The sequence below is a fragment of the Giraffa tippelskirchi genome, chromosome X (assembly GCF_054371585.1).
Source record: "Giraffa tippelskirchi isolate mGirTip1 chromosome X, T2T-mGirTip1v1.2.pri, whole genome shotgun sequence".
Classification (NCBI taxonomy): domain Eukaryota; kingdom Metazoa; phylum Chordata; class Mammalia; order Artiodactyla; family Giraffidae; genus Giraffa; species Giraffa tippelskirchi.
Window position 1 is genome coordinate 149,003,148 of NC_137289.1, and position 25,469 is coordinate 149,028,616.

The 25,469-nt window shown below is 47.2% G+C and overlaps 1 long non-coding RNA gene across 5 annotated transcripts in view; it reads right to left on the bottom strand.

The window, feature by feature from the left end:
- The window catches only part of LOC145536928 (uncharacterized), a 453,923-nt gene that overhangs the window by 313,784 nt on the left and 114,670 nt on the right, over nucleotides 1-25,469 (bottom strand). The gene's annotated exons all lie outside the window — the stretch shown is intronic.

Below are 25,469 nucleotides of genomic sequence, written 5' to 3' on the forward strand. Positions count from 1 at the left end.
TGTATGGCTGAGTCCCTTCACCGTTCACCTGAAACTATCACAATATTGTTAATCACTTATACCCCAATAGAAAAATAAGAAGTTTAAACTAGGGAAAAAATAAAATTAAATATCTCTTGAAAAAAAAATTAAAAAAAAAAAGAATCCTCTCCTTAATTTTAAGACCTATTTTTTTCCTGAACCTGTTCACAGTTGAACCAAACTTAGACAAATAATAACAAAGGGTTACACTAAGTTCTATTTCATGCCCATTTAACTGAAATAAAGATAATAAATACATTTTTTTAAAAAAGCCTTAATTTTAAGACAACTTTTTCTTAACCTTTTCACAGTTGAACCAAACTTAGACTAATAATAACAAAGGACTCACACTAAGTTATGTTTCATGCCCATTTAGCTGAATAAAAGTCAAGGAAATTCTTCTGTATTTTGGAGATAATTATAATGACTGAAATCAAACAGTCTTTGGGATTCAGTCTTCCTGTTCTAAAATCAACAGGGAGTTTTATGAATTTACATTTTGATTGATAGTCAGGAATGCCAAACTTTCTATGAGATTCTAAGTGATTATGGACAAAAATGTGATTATAGCCTGGTAGCCTGTAACATGGGCAGGATTCACTGAACTTTCCATTCTGTGGCTGCTCCTATTTAATCAGTAACTCCTGGCCTGGCCTCATCTGTCTGCCAGGCTTAACTGGTTGAAGGGAATTGAAATGGATGAAGAATAAAGTATCATTCTGCTTGGAAAAAGCTAGATCCTTGATTTCGCTTTAAACTCATATTAAAATTAATTAAAAAAAAAAAATACAAGGCGCAGACACGACAATCACCTTTTTGCAACCTCTAGTCAACCATAAAGTCACACAATTAAAGTATATATGTTGTTTAAATGCAAAGCAAATCTCATTTAAAAAAAAGAAAAAACCAAGTTATTACCACAGAAAGGTTCCATTCCCTGCAGCACCAGGCCCGAGGCAGTCTATTGCATCAGATGAGCAAAAAGCTAATTAGAGAATTCTACATGTTTAACCAAATTTAAGACAGAACTGGAAAATGTGGGAAAGTATTCTAACAAAATTTTCTTTCTTGGAGCCTGTAGTACCAGTCAATATTTACCACTGACGCTGTTCTTATTCTGCTATTTACTTTAGTTACAAGTTTACAGAAATCTATGAAATAACAACCAAAACACTTTCCAAAACTTAACTCGGTAAACCTCCAGTGTGGGATGCCTATCCTTTGGAATACACACCACCTCCTAATTTTTTTCTTTTTTCCTCCCTTTTGGCCAGAAATAATTTGAGAACATACCCACACAGTCTTTAGAACATTCTGAAAAGGAAGAAAGCCCAGATATGCCTGCAGTTTAAAGACTTAGAAATGGCACCTGGGGAAGCTGAGAGTTTTCCTGGGATGGAGGGTCACTCGGTTATGAAACTGGGACCCTGTGTTGCCATGGAAGTGGGTGAACTCAGACGCTTCGAGGTCCCGATTTCGGGAGCTTAGGCTGCTGTGACAAAATGCCACAGACAAGGGGAATTAATGAGACCGTCTCCAGTGGCTCAGGGGTAAAGAACCCACCAGCCAATGCAGGAGACTCGGGTTCAGTCCCTGGCGGACCACAGTCCATGGGGTCGCAAAGAGTCGGACACCACTGAAGCGACTTAGCACGCACAGGGGCTTAAACAGCAGAAATTTCTCTCTCACAGGTCTGCAGGCTGATGAGGCCAAGGCTGACTCCCTCATCTCTGTCTTCCTCTTCTTATAACAACACTAACCCCAGCATAACAGTTATGCTATGACAGCATCGAAGCCTAGTCACTTCCAAATCCCACCCCGTTGGGGGTTGGGGCTCCCACATATAAACTTGGGGGACACAGCTCAGTCTCTGGCAGGGCCGTAGCCCCCACCCCTCATTCCCAATTAGAAAGCAGGGTCCTGAGGGATGAGAAGGATGCCAAGCATACAGCGTGCTCAGCGGCTCTGAACCACAGACCTCAGCAGCCACGGTCCTCCCCCTTCGTGGACAAGCATCGTGGCCACAGGGGTGGGGGAACAAAGCTGGCATCTTCAGGAGAGGGTCCTACCGTGGAGAAGCGTTGCAGCAAGAGAGTGGGACCGGCACCCAGACGTGGAAGACGGGGAAGGTGCAAAGGAAGGAAATGACCACCTGGCCGTGATGATACCCTTTCTGATGCAAACATTGAAGAATAAAGGGCTCCAGTGGGGGGCACAGACAATGAGAGGCCCACTCAGTTCAGTTCACTCGCTCAGTCGTGTCCGACTCTTTGCAACCCCCGGGACCGCAGCACGCCAGGCGTCCCTGTCCATCACCAACTCCCAGAGTTTACCCAAACTCATGTCCATCGAGTCGGTGATGCCATCCAACCATCTCACCCTCCGTCGTCCCCTTATTCTCCCGCCTTCAATCTCTCCCAGCATCAGGGTCTTTTCCAATGAGTCGGTTCTTTGCATCAGGTGCAAATCCTTTGCATCCAAAGGATTAGAGTTTCAGCTTCAACATCAATGAACTCCCAGGACTGATCTCCTTTAGGATGGACTGGTTGGATCTCCTTGCAGTCCAAGGGACTCTCAAGAGTCTCCTCCAACACCACAGTTCAAAAGCATCCATTCTTCGGTGCTCAGCTTTCTTTATAGTCCAACTCTCACATCCATACATGGCTACTGGGAAAACCATAGCTTTGACTAGACAGACCTTTGCTGGTAAAGTAACGCCTCTGCTTTTTAATATGCTGTCCAAAGAGCAAGCGTCTTTTAATTTCATGGCTGCTGTCCCCACTCAGCAGCACACAGAGCAGAGGGAAGCACGTGGAAGCAGCAGCTTGCTGTTATGGGGAACAGGTGTGATGGGGAGGAGAAGGCAGCGTCGGAAAAGCGCTGAGGACAGGGGCTCGGGGAAGAGAGAGAGTAGAAGGACCTCACACTGCGAGTGTGCGTGGGAGACGCTGCAGGGTTCAGGGGGGACCAGAGACGGAGAAGCACGCCAGTGGAGAGCGTGGCTCACAAACTGGGTGTCAGGCTGCGGGCAAGGCTGGGGCCCCGGGTGGAAAAGTGGAGTGAAAGGAACTGTTGTTTGCGCCGAAAATAAAATGGGGCATCTAGAGAATTTACAGCAGCCAAGAGGGAACGCCAGGTTTTAATACTTGAGAAAAATGACAACATCATCAATGACACTCCCTTCACTTGGAGGCCGTGTGTCTCCCGAACTCCAAAAGAACAAACAAACAAAAGCTACAGAAACCTGGTATTCTCTGCCCTCACCTTCTTGGCTTCCTGAAACGGCCAACGTCCACGTCAAAAACGTTTTCGGTTTCTGAAAAGGGCACGGGCCACGCCGAGTTCGTAGTAGAATCACCTGACCCTTTCTCACTCACTCTCATCTCAAGGTCATTTCCTTGCCTTTCTCCCTGACTGCCTCTTCCTTCTGGCTTAAGAGGCACTTTGTGCTCCTACGGGCAGCCTCTGTCAAGAGCAGCTTGGACTGTTCAGAGGAGAGGCGTGAAATTAAGCCAATGAATACAAGCAAATGCGCATTGCAGATTCCAAAATGAAGCAGAAGCGTCTTCCAGACCCAGCCGGTCGAATCATTCAAGGCCACGTTAAAGACCTTCTACATCTAGAATGTGTATGACCATCAAGATCCAGGGGGCTCTACGGAGACAGGAAAATGAGGTGAGTGCTTTCTGATTTGAATAATAACAAGCATACTCAGAAGAGTAACGTGCATTAGGGTTCCTGCAGTAAACAGCACCTCCATCGCCTGCTGGCTCACAGATGGTAGCTCAGGTGCACTGCAAAGTCTCTGAAGGAAGGTTTTTTTTTTAACTGCCTCACACCTGATCCTTGATGTTTTCAATACCTCACGCTTCTCATCATTCAAAATAAGAGAATAACGCTTTGAAAATCTTTTCGCTTTGAGATTTCCTGATGTTCTCCCCAGTATAGACTACTTTTGCAAACTTCAGCCCTCTGGTGCCAACACCGAGGTCTGGTACAGGCTTGAAGCTCAAGGTTCAGAGAGGTACATTAGAGACACGGGCCTTGCAGCAAGGCACGGCCTCCAGTTCTGACCTGGGAGATTCCGTGAACCGTATCAACGTAGCAACGACACCAAACATCATAACAGGAAGTGAACTGAAAGGCGCTCAGTTGTGTCCGACTCTTTGTGACCCCACTGACTACAGTCCATGGGATCCTCCAGGCCAGAACACTGGAGTGGGTTGCCATTTCCTTCTCTAGGGGATCTTCCCAACCCAGGGATCAAATCCAGGTCTCCTGCACTGCAGGCGGATTCTTTACCAGCTGAGCCACAAGGGATGCCCAAACTTAAAAGGGCTTCATACTAAACAAACAAAACAAACAAACAAAAAAAACTATGGCTTATTTTATTTTAGAAATGACTTGGGGGAGAGGACATATATACACCTATGATTGATTCATGTCGATGTACGGCAGAAACCAACACCATATTGTAAACCAGATATCCTCCAATTAAAAGTAAACAAATATGTAAAATAAAACACATGGCTATTTTAAAACAAAAAAGGAATAACTGTTGCCGGAAGAATAACCTCTGTCTCTGTTATTACATTTTTTTTTTTAAAAAGTATTTCTTCAATTGCTAAAACTGTAGTTATGAATCAGTTAAGTGTTTATGAGTTTGGAGGAGGAGCAGGAAATTTGGGGCACTTGCCTCTCTAAGTTTTCAATCTTTTCACATAAGGAGTTCTTAGAGGGATAACATGCCTGAGTTTGGACAAGATACGATTTATAATGATGTACACTATACCCCTTTTTTCCAATGATGCCTAAGGTGTTTACAGAACTGACTCGCTCTTAAGACAGAACGTGTGTATAAGGGATAGTGAGACAACTGCAGGGTGGGCAGAACTCTGCTAGCGGAATCTCCTTCACATATAGTCAGGCTCACCCTCGCACTGTCAGAATGCCAGAGGCACTCACACACACAGCTATGATTCTTCCTCACGGCAGTGGGAACGTCCTACTCACGGCCCTTGCTCTTTCTCACACTAAAACGTGAGCTACGTGTGCAACATAAAAGTAAGCAAAAGGCTGCCAAAAGATTCGGTCAGGCTGATGGAAAACCTTCTCTACTTCCACCTTTATATTAAGTTGTAATTTTTAGGAACCAAACTAGGTGAATTTTTTTTTTCCTTCTAAAGCAACGCTAATACTTTAATACAAGGTCTTCTTTAAAAAACGAAACAAAACTTTAAGATGAAGCTGAAGCTCCAACACTTGAGTACCTGATGTGAAGAGCCAACTGATTGGAAAAGACCCTGATGATGGGAAAGACTGAAGGCAAAAGGAGAAGAGGGCGACAGAGGATGAGATGGTTGGATGGCATCACCAACGCAATGGACGTGAAGTTGGGTGAGCTGCAGGAGATGCTGATGGACAGGGAGGCCTGGCATGCTGCAGTCTGTGGGGTTGCAAAGAGTCGGACACGACTGAGCAACTGAACAGAACTGATCCTTCTGTCTCCAAAGCACAATTGTTTTAACACAACCCACTTTTTTTTTTCATTCTATGAACTCAGAGGGAATCATAAAAGAAAAATAAAGTCTCTAGGTTCAGTGAAGGCTTGTGACAGAGCAGGAATGGTTCCCTGGTGGCTCAGATGGTAAACAACCTGCCTGCAGTGCAGCAGACACAGGTTCAGTCCCTGCGTGGGGAAGATCCCCTGGAGAAGGGGAATGCCTACCCACTCCAGGACCGTTGCCTGGAGAATTCCCAGACATCCAGGGAAAAGAAGCGCACAAGTGCACAAATAACCGCTAATAAAAAAGCAATGTCTGGGGAGCCTCAGGGGACGCAGGTTAGATCCCTGGTTTCAGAGCTAAGATCAAACATGCCCTCCCACCCAAGTCAGAAACCCTGAAACACAAAACAGAAACAGTATTGTAACACATTCAATCAAGACTTTGAAAATGGTTCACATTAAAAAAAAAAATAGTTCTCAAAAAAAAAGAGAGAGATGTCTTGGGAGTGAAATGAAGGACAAGGGGGGCAGAAGTCATTAGGTGTAGATGGAGCAGAACAGAAGTGGGTGGTTCCGAGCTGGAGGGCACCCATGAACTGGAGCTCTTGGCTTCGAGTGTCCCACTGAAGCACGTTCAGTAATTCAGGCTCTTTACTCCCTGTAAGAAACGACAGGGCATTTGTGACGCGGTCTTTCTTACTCAGTATTTGGACACTGCCGCATGCGAAGGATGTGGACTGTTTTCCACACTGCATAACAACCCCACCCTGCACCCCAAGATCTCAGCTTCTTAAAGCAACACGGGCACGCGGGATCACTCATCCTCTAGGGCACGAGTTCAGGGAGGGGTTAACCCTCTGCACGCACCGTCTTCCCCAGGCTGAAATCAGGCGACTGACTGGGTTGCCTTCTCATCTGAGGTCTGACCCTCATAACACTCCATTTCCAGGCTCACTCAGCTTACGGACAGACTTGAGTCCCCAGCGCCAAGGCTCCGTGTCCTTGCTGACTCTCAGTGGCCCACAGTTGCCCTCAGCTCCTGCCGCATGGTCCCCCCCTCACCGGGAGCTGGTAACATAATGTTTTGCTTCTTCAAGGTCAGCGGAGCAAGAGCCTATCTTTCTTGCAATACATTCCCTTCAGGAAAGTCCTGGACCCTTTTTTTTTTAAATAATTTTATTTATTTATTTTTATTTCAGGCAGCAATGGGTCTTTGTTGCCTTTTTTTTTTAATAATTTTATTTATTTTTTTATTTCAGGTGGCGATGGGTCTTCGTTGCCTTTTTAAAAATAATTTTATTTATTTTTTTATTTCAGGTGGCGATGGGTCTTCGTTGCCTTTTTTTTTTTTTAATAATTTTATTTATTTTTTTATTTCAGGCGGCGATGGGTCTTCGTTGCCGTGCCTGGGCTTTCTGCAGTTGTGGCGAGCAGGGGCTACTCTATGTCGTGGTTCCTGGGCTTCTCATCCTGCTGGTTCCTCTTGTACAGGCTCTAGGGCTTCAGGAGTTTCAGCGCGTGGGCTCAACAGTTACCACTCCCAGACTCCAGGGCACAGGCTGCACAGTTGTGGCACACGGGCTGAGTCGCTCCCCGGCATGTGGCATGTTCCTGGGCCAGGGGTCTAACCCATGTCTCCCGCATCGGCAGTCACATTCTTTACCGCTGAGCCACCAGGGATGTGGGCCCCAGGACCCTCTTTAAAAGGTGGGAGGGGGGTTCAGGATGGGGAACACACGTACACCCATGGCTGATTCATGTCAATGTTTGGTAAAAACCACTACAATATTGTAAAGTAATTAGCCTCCTATTGAAGTAAATAAATTAATTTAAAAAAAAAGTTCCAGCCCACCCAGCCTTCCATCTCTTCCATGAACTCGCAGTCCGCTGTCTTCATTACCCTCTGCCTTCCCCACATCCTTGAGGTCAGCATCGGAGTGGGTCACACGCAAGGGGTGGGATTGTACAGGGTGTGGTCGCTGGGGGGAGGGCAGGAATCCTGGGGCCAGGTTAGGATGCGGCTGACCACAGCCTCCCCTTCTGACGCTGAGCTCTGTCTGCTGCTGCTGCTGCTGCTAAGTCGCTTCGGTCATGTCCGACTCTCTGCGACCCCATAGACAGCAGCCCACCAGGCTCCTCTATCCACGGGATTCCCCAGGCAAAAACACTGGAGTGGGCTCCCATTTCCTTCTCTGTGCACAACAGTGCACACACCCAAAATTCTTAGACCCCTCGCAGACACAGAGACAGGTCTCTTAACTGTGCCACCTCTAAAAATCAAGATCAACACGACACTTCTTCCAAACACTCCAACATCTCTGGTGAGGGACAGGGAGGCCTGGCATGCTGCAGTCCACGGAGTCGCAAAGAGCCAGACATGATTTAGCGACTAGACAGTAATATAGGAGAAAAACAAATGTTTTTTCCTCAGCATTTTCAACATTTGAAAACCTAGCGGATCACTCTACAGCAAGCTCTAGATCCGGTGTACCATGAGAGGTACCATGCAAGGTGGCTCCTGAGACAGCCTGCAGCTCCTTTCCTGAGAGAGGGCATCAGGACATGCAAGCCCCTCCCTTGGTCTGTGTTTAGAGGCCAGGGCTGTACCTTAAACAACATGCTACACAACAGAAGATGCTTAGTCCTCAGGCATGTCCAACTCTTTGCGGCCCCATGGGCTGTAGCCCGCCAGGCTCCTCTGTCCATGGGATTCTCCAGGCAAGAATACTGGAGTGGGTCGCCTTTCCCTTCTCCAGGGGATCTTCCTGACCCAGGGATCGAACCCAGGTCTCCCGCATTGCAGGCAGATTCTTTAACCTCTGAGCCACCAGGGAAGCCATATTGAGTTACCTTGCTAATATTTTCTTCAGAAATTTACACTTAATAAAGGTGTTGATATCTTCTTATATTTTCAATGTCTGCAAGGAACCATAATGATATCTACTTTTTTCATTCCTATTTCATTCTTTTTCATTGTCTGACCTTGCCAGGTTTTTTGGTGCTTTCTGTTTTGATTTCTTTTTTTTAACTGAAATAATGAAGATTTGACTTTGTAAGTTACGCCCTGACAAAGGACCCTGAGGTTGACAATGAAAGATTTTGCAGTGCCAACAGTCACGGTATCAGCAGATGCCAAAGAGACAACGCACGTGGACACGTGTCCTTTGTCAACACCTGCCACCCGCATATGAGGTGTTTCTGTTTTCTCTTTCTTCCGTCTGTTTCTCCTTGTGTACAACTGAGTGCTGGTTTAAAATCTGTAGAGAATTTCATTTGTGTGACCAGATGACTAATTGTTTAAAGCCAACACGTCTCAGAGTACAAGAGAGTTCTAACGGCCATTCAGAGAGGCTACGGATGCACAGAGTTAAACCAAGGCCGTCTCCAGCAAACCAGAAGCCGGTTATTCTCACTGGGCCGCACTCAGCTAGATCACTGCCTTGAAGCACGTCTTAGCTTTTGAGCCAAGCGGTCCTACTGCACAGCTACGCTGTGAACCCTTCCCTCTCTCCGAGTGTTGAAAAGATGGAAGTTCTGAAAGACACACCTGCATCCTGTAATTCAGATAATTACAGAAACCTGGGATTCCTGCAACCAAGGCCGTGCAGCAACACGTGTATTAAACACAGAGTGAGTTGAGACTTAGGTGTGACCTGACCGTTCGCTCAGCGCTTGTGTGTGCATGCTCAGTCGCTAAGTCGTGTCGGACTCTTCATGACCCCGTGGACGGCAGGCCGCCAGGCTCCCCAGTCCATGGGATTTCCCAGGCAAGAATAATGGAGCCGGTTGCCATTTCCTTCTCCAGGGGATTTTCCCAACTTGAGGACTGAATCCACGTCTCTTGCATTGGCAGGGGGGTTCTTTTATGACTGAGCCACCTGGGAAGACTAAACTCAGAACTTACACCCCTTTATAAGTTAGGCAGCCGTCTCCAACCTCTTTTGGCACCAGAGACCGAGTTCATGGAAGACAATTTTTCCATGGAGGGGGTGGGGGCAGGGTTTGGTTTTGGGGTGATTCAAACTCATCACATTTATTGTGCACATGATTCCTATTGTGACTGTATCAGCTCCACCTCATATCATCAGGCACTAGATTCTGGAGGCTGGGGACCCCTGAGTTAGGAGAACTTTCATGTGAATAATAATACCTATCTCAGGACTTCCCTGGTGGCTCAGACTGTGAAGAAACTGCCTGCAATGCAGAAGACACGGGTTTGACCCCTGGGTCGGGAAGATCCCCTGGAGACGGGAATGGCAACCCACTCCAATATTCTTATCAGGGTCCAGTATTCTTATCAGGGAAATCCCATGGACAGAGGAGCCTGGTGGGCTACAAATCCATGGGGTCACAAAGGTTGGACACGACTGAGTGACGAACCCTCACAAGACTGTGAAGAAATTAGAAACTGCACACATAAAACTCTTGCAGCATCGCGGGCGGGTGTCAGGATCTTCACGAGGAACAGAGTCGGTTAGGTGCTGCACACTCCCCTGATCTTGGGAGTGCCGTGCCCGCTCAGACGCCATAAAGACGCTGAATGAAGAAGGCAGCTCCTGCTCATCAGGCACATCCCTTCTCCCTAGAGGATTCACCGTCTCTCAGGACAGATCAGAGCCATATACCTGTGAGAGCAGCCTCGGGCCGCCGACTGGGAGGGTCACCTGGTAAAAGGGGCTCAGAGGAAGAGCCTGATATGTCCCAGGACGACGGGGAGGTCACCTCCGGCCGGTGCCAGGGAAGGACGGCGCCACGGAGGATGGAGTGCGGGGCAGAGCCGGGAGGAAGGGCTGTAACTAGTGGAGGTGATGGGGAGGGACGTGCTCCCCAAGGAACGGCAGGCAGCCACACTCTGAAGGGGGGGGCGGCACCGACTTCTAAAGGACAACAGGGCACCTTGCTTGGTGCCTGTGGGGCACGCGGGAACCCACATGTGGCTCTACGCCAGGCGGAAACCACTGGACAGGCAACCTGCACCTTCCGGCCCACACCTTCCTCACTCGCGAAACGGACAGCGTAACATGGAGACACATACGGTGTGCTGTGCTGTCCTTATCGCTCAGCCGTGTCTGAGTCTGCGGCCCCATGGACTGCAGTCCCGACTCTCTGCGGCCCCAGGGGCTATCGCCCCCCAGGCTCCTCTGTGCATGGGATTCTCCAGGCAAGACACTGGAGTGGGCTGTCATTTCCTTCCCCAGGGACTATAGCCCCCCAGGCTCCTCTGTCCATGGGGATTCTCCAGGCAAGAACACTGGAGTGGGCTGTTATTTCCTTCTCCAGGGACTGTAGCCCCCCAGGCTCCTCTGTGCATGGGATTCTCCAGGCAAACACTGGAGTGGGCTGTCATTTCCTTCTCCAGGGACTGTAGCCCCCCAGGCTCCTCTGTCCATGGGATTCTCCAGGCAAGACACTGGAGTGGGCTGTCATTTCCTTCCCCAGGGACTATAGCCCCCCAGGCTCCTCTGTCCATGGGGATTCTCCAGGCAAGAACACTGGAGTGGGCTGTCATTTCCTTCTCCAGGGACTGTAGCCCCCCAGGCTCCTCTGTGCATGGGATTCTCCAGGCAAGACACTGGAGTGGGCTGTCATTTCCTTCTCCAGGGACTGTAGCTGCCCCCCCCCCCCGGGCTCCTCTGTCCATGGGGATTCTCCAGGCAAGAATACTGGAGTGGGTAGCCTTTCCCTCCTCCAGGGGATCTTCCCAACCCAGGGATCGAACCCAGGTCTCCAGCATTGCAGGTGGATTCTTTACCATGTGAGCCACCAGGGAAGCCCAAGAATACTGGAGTGGGTAGCTTATCCCTTCTCCAGGGGATCTTCTCGACCCAGGAATTGAACCGGGGTCTCCTGCATTGCAGGTGGATTCTTTACCAGCTGAGCTACTTAGGGAAGCCCCAACGTATACATTGGAGAAGGTAATGGCACCCTACTCTAGTACTCTTGCCTGGAAAATCCCATGGATGGAGGAGACTGGGAGGCTGCAGTCCATGGGGTTGCGAAGAGTCGGACACGAATGAGCGACTTCACTTTCACTTTTCACTTTCATGCATTGGAGAAGGAAATGGCAACCCACTCCTGTGTTTTTGCCTGCAGAATCCCAGGGATGGGGGAGCCTGGTGGGCTACCGTCTATGAGGTCGCACAGAGTCGGACACAACTGAAGCAACTTAGCAGCAGCAGCAGCAATATACACATTACCATACATAAAATAGACAGCCAGTGGGAATTTGGTGTACGACCCAGGGAGCTTAAACCAGTGTGACCTGTGGTGCCCTAGAGGGCTGGGATGGGGAGGGAGGTGGAAGGGAAGTTCAAAAGGAAGGGGACACACGTATATCTATGGCTGACTCATGTTGATGTTTGGTAGAAACAAACACAATATCGTAAAGCAATTATCCTTCAATGAAAAATAAATAAATTTACTTTTTTTTAAAAGTAACTAAAAAATAAATAAATAAAAACCATGAAATGGAATAATATTAGCAATGTGTACTTGGGGGACCCCCCCAGTGGTCTAGCAGTTAGGACTCCAAGCAGCCATTGCAGGGAGTGCAACATTGATCCCTGGTTGAGGAAGTAAGATCCCACATGCTGTGCAGCGTGGCCAAAAAGTAAAAAAGACAAAAAAGTCAGTATCTACCCTGCTTTTCAGAGAAACTATCAACCAGAACCTAGAGCTAAAATCATCTAGCAAAATACATAATCCTATTGCTGGCTTTTTAGTCATCCTCTTTGACAGTCAGGGTTTGATATTGAATAAAGTCCCTTAAAGAGGCTTCTCTGGTGGCTCAGTAGTACAGAATCTGCCTGAAATGCAGGAGACATGGGTTCCATCCTTGGGTCGGGAAGATCCCCTGCAGTAGGAAATGGCAGCCCGCTCCAGGATTCTTGCCTGGGAAATCCCGTGGACAGAGGAGCCTGGCGGGCTACAGTTCTCGGGTTCAGAAAGAGTCAGACATGACTGAGTGCACACACACACACACACACACACACAGACAGACAGACAGACACACACACACACACACACAGTGTTTCTGAACAAGTCAAAACCCACAATTTTATCTACATCACAAGCAGTAGAGTTCCACGGCACGGTGGAAAAACACCCATGTGCAGTCAAGGTTGAATCTCATTTCGGCTTTCATAAATGAATTATGCCTGTCATTTCCATTAGACATGGTTCTTACTCTTAAATCATTATGAAACATCTCTGAGAACCTTTGGGGCAGTCCCTATGTTCCACTTCAGATATAGATATAATTCACCGGGTTGTTAGAAGGTTCGATCAGTGAAGCTTAGAAAATGTTTCAGAACTTGGAAACATAAAAATGCCTTCACCCGAAACTTCTCAGGAAAACTAGACTCAGTTAGGTGAATATAATTCTCGCTGTGTTTGGTCCTTGGCTCAAAGAACGTCCTTAAAGAGAAGAAAACTATTTTAGGAATTGTTTAAACCACAGTAAAGGGTCTTGGGGCTTCTCAAGTGGCTCAGCGGTACAGAACCCACCTGCAACACAGGAGATGAGTGTTTGATCCCGGGTCCGGGAACATGCCCAGGAGAAAGAAATTCAACCCATTCCAGTGTTCTTCCCTGGAAAATCTCATGGACAGAGGAGCCTGGGGGGCAACAGCCCATGGGGTTGTGCTAAACGATCGGATGCGACTGAGCGACTTTCACTTTTTCTTTCTGGTGGCTCAGTGGTAAAGAACCCACCTGCCAATGCAGGAGATGTCAGTTCCATCCCTGGGTTGTGAAGGTCGCCTGGAGTAGGAAATGGAAACCCACTCCAGTATTTTTGCCTGCAAAATCCCATGGACAGGGGAGCCTGGCGGGCTACAGTCCACGGGGTTGTGCTAAAGAGTGGGACATGACTCACAGACTAAACACACAAAGGGTCTTAAAACCACTTGTCTGCCTAAAATTTCCCTTAGTAATTTGATTCTTTGTCCTGGGATGGGAAGAAAGTTAAATTTCACTTGCTGTGTCTGCCAGCGTCGGAGGGCTAGACGCTAGTAGTCTGTGGGTTTAAACAGAGGGAATTTACTGTAAATGAATGGTTTACAAAGGGGTAGGAGGCTTGGAAGAAGCTCAGAGGCAAGGGGAGGTGGCCCAGGGGTTAATAACACATATACTGGAAGCTCCTCCCAGCCAGTGCCGAAAGGAGACAGGACTCGGATGAGGCGAGGTACAGCGTACGGTGAAACCCAGGTCCAGACGGGACTACAGAAAACATTCCCTTCCCCAACTGACAAGGCGTCAGCTCCACACTGGCGCTTGCCCATCAACTGCAAACAGGCACTTTGCCAAGAACATTTGCCAGGGACTGAACCACAACACGAGGGCCTCCCTGGTGGCTCAGATGGTAAAGCGTCTGCCTGCAGTGCGGGGAGACCCAGGTCCGATCCCTGGGTCGGGAAGATCCCCTGGAGAAGGAAATGGCAACCCACGCCAGTATTCTTGCCTGGAGAATCCCATGGACGAAGGATTCTGGCGGGCTACGGTCCATGGGGTCGCAGAGAGTCGGACACGACTGAGTGACTTCACTTTCTTTAACAACAATGACAAAGCCACGTGCCATCTGCCTCTGCGGAGACTGAACTCTGTGCTGCTGTCGCTGCTGACCTTCGACACCCCCTGAGGAAGGTCAGGGTGGAGACTGAGGCAGCCTGTGCTCCAGGGAACCTGGTGGAACAGGTCTTTTAGATAGTTATCTTCAGGAACTGACTTCATGATCCCAATCCTTCAGTTCGGTTCAGTTCAGTCAGTCATGTCCGACTCTTTGCGACCCCATGGACTGCAGCACGCCAGGCCTCCCTGTCCATCACCAACTCCAGGAGCTTGCTCAGACTCAGGTCTGTCGAGTTGGTGATGCCATCCAACCATCTCGTCCTCTGTCGACCCCCTCTCCTCCCGTCCAATCCTTGGCATCTCCTCATATCTAGAAAAGCACTAAATCCCTTCGTAGTGACGTCAGCTCCTCATGACTGGCAGAACCTTTTGCAAAGTAAGCGCTTCTTTGCATGATCCCCCCTTCATCAAAATCACATATATCGACCTGCCCCCACTCCTTCTTTGGAGCAGTCTCTTGGAGCTATCTCAGGTGCTGTCTCTCGGGCTAGAGTTCTCAGTTGCCCCAAATAAAACTGAACCCACAGCTCTCACGCTGTGCATATTTTTAGTCTACTCAGGGAAAGGTGACCCAAGGGGGCATGAAGAACAAGTGGGCAAGCGGGCTGCTATTTCCTTCTCCAGGGGATCTTCCCGACCCAGGGACGTGATATAAAATGCCTGTGTCTCTGCACTCCCAATGGCAAGAGGGTAAGAGTGAAAAAGGCAGCAAGTTACACGTCTCCCTTCCGTCCGAAGAAGGTTACGGGTCTCACATTCTCTGGACGGTTCTCATATTCTCTGGAGGTCGTGTGCTTGACCCTCCGAGATGAGGCACGATTCATACAGCACAGAGGAAGAGGAAGATGTTATACAAGACTGCTGTTAGTATCCCATATTTGCTTTTCTCTTTCTGACTTAAGTCACTCAGTATGATAATCTCTAGATCCATCCACATCTCTGCAAATGACCCAGTCTGGTTCCTTTATATGGCCGAGTCATATTCCATTGTATACATATACCAGTTCAGTTCAGTTTAGTCGCTCAGTCGTGTCCGACTCTCTGCAACCCCACGGACTGCAGCACACCAGGCCTCCCTGCCCATCACCAAGTCCCAGAGTCTACCCAAACTCATGTCCATCGAGTCGGTGATGCCATCCAGCCATCTCATCCTCTGTTCTCCCCTTCTCCTCCCGCCCTCAATCTTTCCCAGCATAAGGGTCTTTTCCAGTGAGTCAGCTCTTCCCACAACTTCTTGATTCATCCTTCTGTTGATGGACATTAAGGTTGTTTCCCTGTCCTGGCTATTCTGATAGTGCTGCCGTGAACACTGGGATGCACGTATCTTTGAATTACCGTTTTCTCTGGGTAAATGCCCACTATAGAGAACAAATGTATGGATGCTAAGGCGCAAGGGAGGAGGTGGGAAGAATTAGGAGATTGGGATTGACATATATACACTACTGATACTATGCATAAAACAGGTAGCCAACGACAACCTCCTGTATAGCCCAGGGAACGCAATGCTCTGCGGTAACCTCAATATCAAAAAGGAGAGTATAAAGTTATGTGTATAACTGACTCACTTTGCTGTACAGCAGAAAGTAACACACATTGTAAAAAAACTGTACTTCAATAAAACTTAATTAAAACAAACAAACAAACAAAAAAAGACCCAGTTAGGGAAGACCTGGAAGGCAGCTGTATCAAGTTAAAAAAGTCGCCCTGCTCCTGAGTGTGTTCTGGGGCCAAGCAGCCACGCATACACCAGTGGGGACTGTGACATTCACCTGGCATCAGATGCAAACCCATCTCTCACACCATCCAGCAGCTCTCTCCGCTGGCTTTTATCTGGTGGCCCTAATGTTCTCAGTGTGTGGGCATGGACATTCTAGTCTTACCTGTTTTCTGGAAGCTTCAGTATTGACCAAAAGAGGCTGGCACTGGGATTCTGGAGTGTGGTGTGAATCCAGGCTGGTCAGAAGTCTGACTCCCACCTGGACACAGTGGGATACACACTGCAAACCTGTATGCTCTAAAACCTCTGCACATCTCCCAAGGCAATGGGGTAAAAGAGGTGCTACACAAAAATGACACAAAAAAACACTCTTGTGTTTCCCTGGTGGCTCAAATGCTAGGAAATCTGCCCACAATGCAGGAGACCAGGGTTCAATCCCTGCATCAGGACGATCCCCTGGAGAAGGGAATGGCTACCCACTCCAGTATTCTTGCCTGGAAAATCCCATGGACAGAGGAGCATGGTGAGCTACAGTCCCTGGGGTTGCAAAGAGTTGGACACGACTGAGTAACTAACACTTTCACTTTTGTCTTATTACACCAGTCAACACACGCAAATTTTACAGCGGTGTTCAATATAGTGTTATTGCACCTTTTCAAAGAATGCTCAAACTACCGCACAATTACACTCATCTCACACGCTAGTAAAGTAATGCTCAAAATTCTCCAAGCCAGGCTTCAGCAATATGTGAACCATGAACTTCCAGATGTTCAAGCTGGTTTTAGAAAAGGCAGAGGAACCAGAAATCAAATTGCCAACATCCGCTGGATCATCAAAAAAGCAAGAGATTTCCAGAAAAAAACCTCTATTTCTGCTTTATTGACTATGCCAAATCCTTTGACTGTGTGGATCACAATAAACTGTGGAAAATCCTGAAAGAGATGGGAATACCAGACCACCTGACCTGCCTCTTGAGAACCCTGTATGCAGGTCAGGAAGCAATAGTTAGAACCGGACATGGAACAACAGACTGGTTCCAAATAGGAAAAGGAGTAATCAAGGCTGTATATTGTCACCCTGCTTATTAAACTTATATGCAAAGTACATCATGAGAAACACTGGGCTGGAAGAAGCACAAGCTGGAATCAAGATTGCCGGGAGAAATATCAATAACCTCAGATACGCAGATGACACCACCTTTATGGCAGAAAGTGAAGAAGAAAGAACTAAAGAGCCTCTTGATGAAAGTGAAAGAGGAGAGTGAAAAAGTTGGCTTAAAGCTCAACGTTCAGAAAACTAAGATCATGGCATCTGGTCCCATCACTTCATGGCAAATAGATGGGGAAACTGTCAGATTTTATTTTTTTGGGCTCCAAAATCACTGCAGATAGCGACTGCAGGCATGAAATTAAAAGACACTTACTCCTTGGAAGGAAAGTTATGGCCAACCTAGATAGCATATTAAAAAGCAGAGACATTACTTTGCCAACAAAGGTCTGTTTAGTAAAGTTATGGTTTTTCCAGTGGTCATGTATGGATGTGAGAGTTGGACGGTGAAGAAAGCTGAGCGCTGAAGAACTGATGCTTTTGAACTGTGGTGTTGGAGAAGACTCTTGAGAGTCCCTTGGACTGCAAGGAGATCCAAGCAGTCCATTCTAAAGGAGATCAGTCCTGGGTGTTCATTGGAAGGACTGATGTTGAAGCTGAAACTCCAATACTTTGGCCACCTGATGCGAAAAGTTGACTCACTGGAAAAGACCCTGATGCTGGGAAGGATTGGGGGCAGGAAGAGAAGGGGACGACAGAGGATGAGATGGTTGGATGGCATCACCGACTTGATGGACAGGAGTTTGGGTAAACTCCGGGAGTTGGTGATGGACAGGAAGGCCTGGTGTGGTGTGATTCATGGGGTTGCAAAGAGTCGGACAGAACTGAGCGACTGAACTGAACTGAACTGAAACTGCACCTTCTCAAAAGAATGATGATGTTATTCAGATGGCTTTACTGCTGTTGTTGTTCAGTCGCTAAGTCATGTCCAGCTATTTGCAACCCCATGGACTGCAGCATGCCACACTTCCCTGTCCTCCACTATCTCCCAGAGTTTGCTCAGATTCATGCCCCTCGAGTCGATGATGCCATCCAACCATCTCATCCTCTGTCCCCACTTTTCCTCCTGCCCTCAATCTTTCTCAGGGTCTTTTCCAGTGAGGCAGGTCTTCGCATCAGGTGCCCAAAGTATTAGAGCTTCAGCTTCAGCATCAGTCCTTCCGACGAATCTTCAGGGTTGATTTCCTTTTGGACTGGACTAGTTTGATCTCCTTGCAGTCCAGGGACTCTCAAGAGTCTTCTCCAGCACCACAGTTCAAAAGCATCAGTCCTTTGGCACTCAGCCTTGTTTATGATCAAACTGTCATATGCACACATGCCTACTGGAAAAAACACAGCTTTGACTATATGTACCTTTGTTGGCAAAGTGATCTTATGTTGTCTAGTTTTGTCTAGATGGTGCACAACCCATTTCAAGTTTCTGAGTGTTCTGAAGGGGAGACTCCTTCTTTAGGACTCTGAATTGAGAGTGACAAGTGGACCCCATATAGGATCTTTACATATGGTTTGGGAAAGGGCTCTGAGTGGCTGGAGGCACTGCAGTGGACTGCCTCAAAAAAGAGAATGTTCGAGATACCAAGTAGAAAAGGATTCCTGAGAAACACTTGGGTCTTGGGCTCCAGTTTTAGCCACAGAGGCCAGGTTAAAAACTACTGACCTGAATGTGTGGAAGAGAGGTTTGTTATGCTGATTGAACCAGGCAGCGTGAAAAGATTTCTGGTTTTGGATATGTGATACCCTGACCGATTAGCATACAGGCCGCCTGACAAACAAAGGACTCCAAGTCTGGGAGATCTGGTGGAATCTAATACCAGACCAACCAATGGAGACCTGTCTGCTCAAATCACTGTTGGGCGTGAGTTTGTGTCCAAATGACCGATGTGTTTGAAACTAGATAATCTTCATGATATTTTTGGTTTTGTCAAAGTTGGATTTTATTTTTCACCCTGAACTTAAAACAGATCAAATCAAACAAATAAAGAGCATGCTAAAAGCCTTAATTACATATACATACATACAACCCAGCTTCTGCCTCCACCAACACACACATACACATGTACACACTCTCACAAACCACCATAGGATGCATTAAAAAGTTATTATATTTCTTAAGAAAAGGGATAGCATGTATAAGTCATTTTATTGTATTCACCAAAAATAAAGTTATCAAATTTGAATGCAAAATATGGTTGAGACTAGCAATATACACAGAGACTATCTTTTCTCCCCTGCAGTAATCTTAGCTAAATGATTCATATTTTCCTGAAATTCTGCAAACACATAAACTTGAGACCAATCATAAAACTGAGGAGGCTTACTCATTCAGCAAAGATTTACCAATTATCTACTATGGGGGATTAAGAGGACCTACTAAATTAACACCAGCTTTCTCTTAAGCTGAATTTGGAAACAACTGAGCTAAGAGAAATCAGACCACTGGAATTAAAAAGTAGCATTTGTGGGACTTCTCTGGTGGTCCAGCGGTTCAAGACTGCACCTTCCAACAGAGGGGACGTGGGTTCCATCCCTGGTCAGGGAACATAAGATCCACACACCTCAGGGCAACGGAGGCCTCAAGCTGCCTCAAGAAACTTCTGAGCCCATGGGCCACAACTGAGACCCAGTGCAGTCAAACATAAATAAATAAATAAAAAGCAGCATCTGTGCTTGATGAACGCTGATGACGAAGGTGTAGGTTAGAACCACGGGAGATCCTCCGGGTCTGGGTCAGCCTCCGCAGGTAGCCTTCCATTCCCACCTCCCTGGGCAGGTGTGACTCTGTGTCCCGGTGGCCAGGCTGGGTAGACCAGATGCTCACCCGCTCTCCCGTGGAGGCTGCTCCAATCAGGAGGGAAGTGGGGTGCAGGGAGAAGGCCAAGCACACCCATTTAGTTCCAGGCCCACCAAGGGCACAGCCACCCTCTCCTCTGTGCTGGGGAGACAGGGCCAGGCCACTCACCAGGCCAGAGACCGGGCTCCTCTCTGAGCAGAGACCACCGGACACCAGACTGGGGTGGGCAATAGAGCCGACGGATCCGGGGCCTGCCTCGCCGGAACGCATAGGACACATCGGCTCACGTGGGAGCGACCCCCACACAGCGGTCCCCTGGGCAGGAGGGATCGCCCCCTGCGTGCAGTTCATTGCCAGCGCAGATGCTGCGGGAGACTGAGGCAACCACGCAGGGGAGGTGCACGAAACAGCGCCACTAGCCTGGTCGCTTTCCTAGACTGTCCGATGCACCCTAAATCTTTGCATCACGTGCCAGACCTTAAGAGAGTGGTCTTGTCTTTTCTCTAGCCGCCTCTTATAAAATCTTGTAAAAGAAACAGAAGCGCCAAGCCAGACGCTAACCCTTCGCGGGCAACACCCTCCCCAACTCTCTGATTCCTCAGAGCCCCGTGTTTCTGGAGCCAAGGCTGCCTTCAGCAGAGTCCACCCCGTGGAGCCTTTGGTCCCAGTGGCTGCGGTCATGGCCTCTGAAAAGTGGAACTGCTGAGGTCTGCAAACTACTCCGCCCCAGAGGCCTTGCCTGTACTGCAGGTGTGGCCTTCTGCGAGGCGAGTCTGGAGCTCTGCCTTCGCGCCTATAATATGTGCAACAAGCCACTCTTGGGACCACAATCGAAGGGAGGGCCAAATAAAACTAATCAGCTTAAATAATATTTTAACACATTATTTTTAAAAATCTAAATCAATATTGATGTATGGCAAAAAAAATCACAAGATTGTAATTATCCTCCAATTAACGTAAATAAATTTAAAAGTATTTTTTTAACCTAAAGGGGGGAAAAAAAATCCCACAGGGAACAAAATGTTGAGATACTCAACGAGGACGGATTGGACCCTGGACTTGAGTGGCTCACGGGGATCCTGGCCCCGATAACAAATCCAGTTCATGGGACAGTTTGTAACTGTGACATCTGCAGGAGGCACACACTTTTTCTGCCATCAGTTAGGGTCTCTATGGGCTTCCCTGCTGACACTAGTGCTCTGTAAAGACTCTGCCTGCCAGTGCAGGAGACTCGAGAGACAGACGTGAGTTCAATCCTTGGGTGGGAAAAACCCCCTGGAGTAGGAAATAGCAACCCACTCCAGTATTCCTGCCTGGAGAATAGAATCCCATGGACAGAGGAGCCTGGCGGGCTACAGTCCATGGGGTCACTAAGAGTCAAACACTAAGAGACTAACACTTCTATGCTTCAGGAATTTAAATCCAATCCCACTGAGTTCTGACGCCTAGGGCCATTTGATGACATTAAACAACAGTCCAATTCAAAGCCAACCTAGTCCACTTGATGCTAAGAGACTCTTAATAACCTGAAGACTTGAATCCAAGAGACCTGCCTTCCGCACTTGACTCATGTGACTGAGCTTTAGAACAACATTAAATGCAATAGAATTGGCTGCAGCCAATTTTTTCCCTGTGTCAGTATCAGCATGGTGTAAAGTGTTAGTCACTCAGTCGTGTCCCGTCAAGCTCCTCTGTTCATGGAATTCTCCAGGCAAGAATACTGGAGTGGGTTGCCATTCCCTTCTCCAGGGGATCTTCCCAATCCAGGGATCAAGCCCAGGCCTCCTGCACTGCGGGCATTACTGTCTTAAGCCACTGGCGGGGGGGGGGGGGGGGGAGGCAGGGGATGGGGGAGGTCAACATGGTATCACTGGCTTTTTCAAATCTCCAACTTCACATTCTAATGCTCCCTCACAAGCAGGGAGCTTAGGTACGATTTAAAATCCTGGCACTCAGGACCGCACTGTGCAAGCTCCGGGAGTCGGTGATGGACAGGGAAGCCTGGCATGCCACAGTCCAGGGGGTCGCAAAGAGCCGGACATGACTGAGTGACTGAACTGAACAGAGGACTTCACTGGTGCTTAAGACTCCATGCTTCAAGTGCTGGGGCTACCAGTTCGATTCCTGGTTGGGGAACTAAGATTCCCACATGCTTCTCTGCCAAAAAATATTAATAAAGAAATAAAATCCTGACATGAATCCATGAAATTCTGGCTATGAAATACCTTACATGCTTCTACTTTTCTTCCAACAGTTTTGGTATTTTTCAATCTTTGTGAATGTCAAGGTTCATGTTAAGTACATTTAAAAATAATACTTGTTAATAATTGTCACAGATAATTTAAAAAAAAGCAGATGATTGCTAATTCCTGCCTCCGTAATATCTATAAATCATAAATATGACAATGAAAGTAACACATTTCCCTTCGGACAAGTCCCTTACTCTTTCGTGATGCCTTACAAGTCTGTAAGCTGTACAGTAGCCGTCAGGGTCTTCACATGTCCAGGGCCTCTGTGATTCAAGGTCAAGTCACATCACCCTGTACCTTCAGGCCCACACAGGTATGTTCAGCCAGCATGCTTCCTGGGGCTGCTTTTGACCTAAGATAATATCCTTCTGAAAACATTTTCTGGTCTATTGTCAACATGGCCCAAGCTGGAATGAATCACTAAAGGGAAAATTCCGACTTGAGCAGAACCAGCTGATTAGCCCAAGGTCAGAAGCTTTGAGCCCAAGCCCTACTTGAAGCTTCAGTAACTTGCTACTGGAGTGGTTCCTGAATTCTAAATCTAAGTCTGGTTCTCAAGGTTCCCAACCAAGGCCCTGGGTTTAGTACTTGGGGTTTTCTCAGATCATTTCATTTTTTCTTTTGCAAAGTCGTCTGCCCAGTGGATGGCTGAAAAGTGAAAAGTGTTAGTCGCTCAGTCGTGTCTCTGACTCTCTGCGACCCCATGGACTAGAGCCCACCGGGCTCCTCTGATCTGTGGAATTCTCCTGGCAAGAATACTGGAGTGGGTTGCTATTCGCTTCTCCATGGGATCTTCCCAACCCAGGGATCGAACCCCCATCTCTTGCATTGCAGGTAGATTCTTTACTGTCTGAGCCACTAAGGGAAGCTAACTTTCCCGGTAGGTAGCTAACTTCCACCTTTATTACTGAGAAGAGCTAGATTACAAGATATGTATTTTATGCTTATCAACAATGGGCTAAAATAGAACCCCTTGGGGAGGGAGGTGGGAGGAAGGTACAGGATGGGGGAACACATGTACATACATGGCTGATTCATGTCAATGCATGGCAAAAACCACTAAAATATTGTAAAGTAATTAGCCTCCAATTAAAATAAACAAATTAATTTTTAAAAAATAAATAATAAAATCGAATCCCAGAAGATTCCATTTTCACACTTAAGGAAGGATGGCTGCAAACAATGGCGGCCCCGCCCCAGCCATGAATCAGCATATGGGGACTGAGACCACAGAGGCTGAGACTGGAACATGTGATCTCACCCACCGGGCAGGCTGCCTCTCAGAAGTACAGACGAAAGAAGCAGAGCTATTTATGCTGATCCTCACCCTGAAGTCACAACAGGTACGGGTCCCCTTCCCCTATGGGAAAAGACAGTGAGGTGCAGAGAGACCATGAATCTTGTGCTAACCTGGTGGAAATGCAAAGAGAGAGACAGTAGAAAGGAACCGGCATTCTCCCTTGAACACCTCATTTGTGCCTGGAGTAATTCTACATTGTTGCTGTTCAGTTGCCAAGTCGTGTCCCACTCTTTGCCACCCAGTGGACTGTAGCACGCCAGGCCTCCCTGTCCATCACCAACTACCGGAGTCTACTCAAACTCATGTCCATCGCATCGCTGATGCCATCCAACCATCTCATCCTCTGTTGCCCTCTTCTCCTCCTGCCTTCAATCTTGCCCAGCATCAGGGTCTTTTTCAATAAGTTGATTCTTAGTGTCAAGTGGGCAGACTATTGGAGTTTCAGCTTCAGTATCAGTCCTTCCAACAAATATTCATGGTTGATTTCCTTTAGGATTGAGGAATATATATTTATATGTTGAGGAATATATATTTATATAGCATGTTAATTGCTCAGTGGTATCCAACTCTTTTCAACCCCAATGGACTGTAGCCCAACAGGCTTCTCTGTCCATGAAATTCTCCAGGCAAGAACACTGGAGTGGGTTGCCATTTCCTTCTCGAGGGGATCTTCCAGACCCAGGAATCAAACCCAGGTCTCCTGCATTGCAGGCTGTTTCTCTACCAGCTGAGTCACCAGGGAAGCTATATATATATATTTTTTTTTTACTGTTGACACATGTAAGTTATTAACATCCATCTCTAAATGTCAAGAGTGAATGGAAAATCCCCAAATCAAAAATCATACTTAAAAATAAGCTTGTGTTCCTGTTGTTATAAAACTGTGTCCAAAGCAAACTAAGCCATAAACTTGCGTCATAGAGTCAACTGGGAACATCCAAGAAAGAAGACCAATGAGACAGCCTGGACAGCTGCCACAGCGACCTTTGAAATAAATATTATGGTCAGTTCTTCCCACCTCCCAGAGTAATGGAAATAAAAGCAAAAATAAACAAATGGGACCTAATTAAACTTAAAAGCTTTTGCCCAATGAAGGAAACTACAAGCAAGGTGAAAAGACAGCCTTCAGAATGGGAGAAAATAATAGCAAATGAAGCAACGGACAAAGAATTAATCTCAAAAATATACAAGCAACTCCTGCAGCTCAATTCCAGAAAAATAAACGATCCAATCAGAAAATGGGCCAAAGAACTAAACAGACATTTCTCCAAAGAAGACATACAGATGGCTAACAAACACATGAAAAGGTGCTCAACATCAGTCATTATCAGAGAAATGCAAATCAAATCCACAATGAGGTACCATCTCAGCCTGGTCAGAATGGCTGCTATCAGAAAATCTACAAGCAATAAACGCTGGAGAGGGTGTGGAGAAAAGGGGACCGTCTTACACTGTTGGTGGGAATCCAAACTAGTACAGCCACTATGGAGAACAGTGTGGAGATTCCTTAAAAAAACTGAAAATAGAACTGCCATACGACCCAGCAATCCCACTGCTGGGTATATACACCAAGGAAACCAGAATTGAAAGAGACACATGTACCCCAATGTTCATCGCAGCATACAACAGCTAGGACATGGAAGCAACCTAGATGTCTGTCGGCAGACAAATGGATTAGAAAGCTGTGGTACATAAACACAATGGAATATTACTCAGCTATTAAAAAGAATGCAGTTGAATCAGTTCTAATGAGGTGGATGAAACTGGAGCCTATTATACAGAGTGAAGTAAGTCAGAAAGAAAAACACCAATACGGTATATTAATACCTATATATGGAATTTAGAAAGATGGTAAGGATGACCCTGTATGCGAGACAGCAAAAGAGACACAGATGTAAAGAACAGACTTTTGGACTCTGTGGGAGGAGGCAAGGGTGGGATGGTTTGATAGAAGAGCATTGACACATGTATATTATCATATGCGAAATAGATCACCAGTCCAGGTTCGATGCATGAGACAGGGTGCTCAGTGCTGGTGCTCTGGGACAACCCAGAGGGATGGGATGGGGAAGGAGGTGGGAGGGGGGTTTGGGACAGGCGGATACGTGTATACCCATGGCTGATTCACGTCAATGTATGGCAAAAGACAC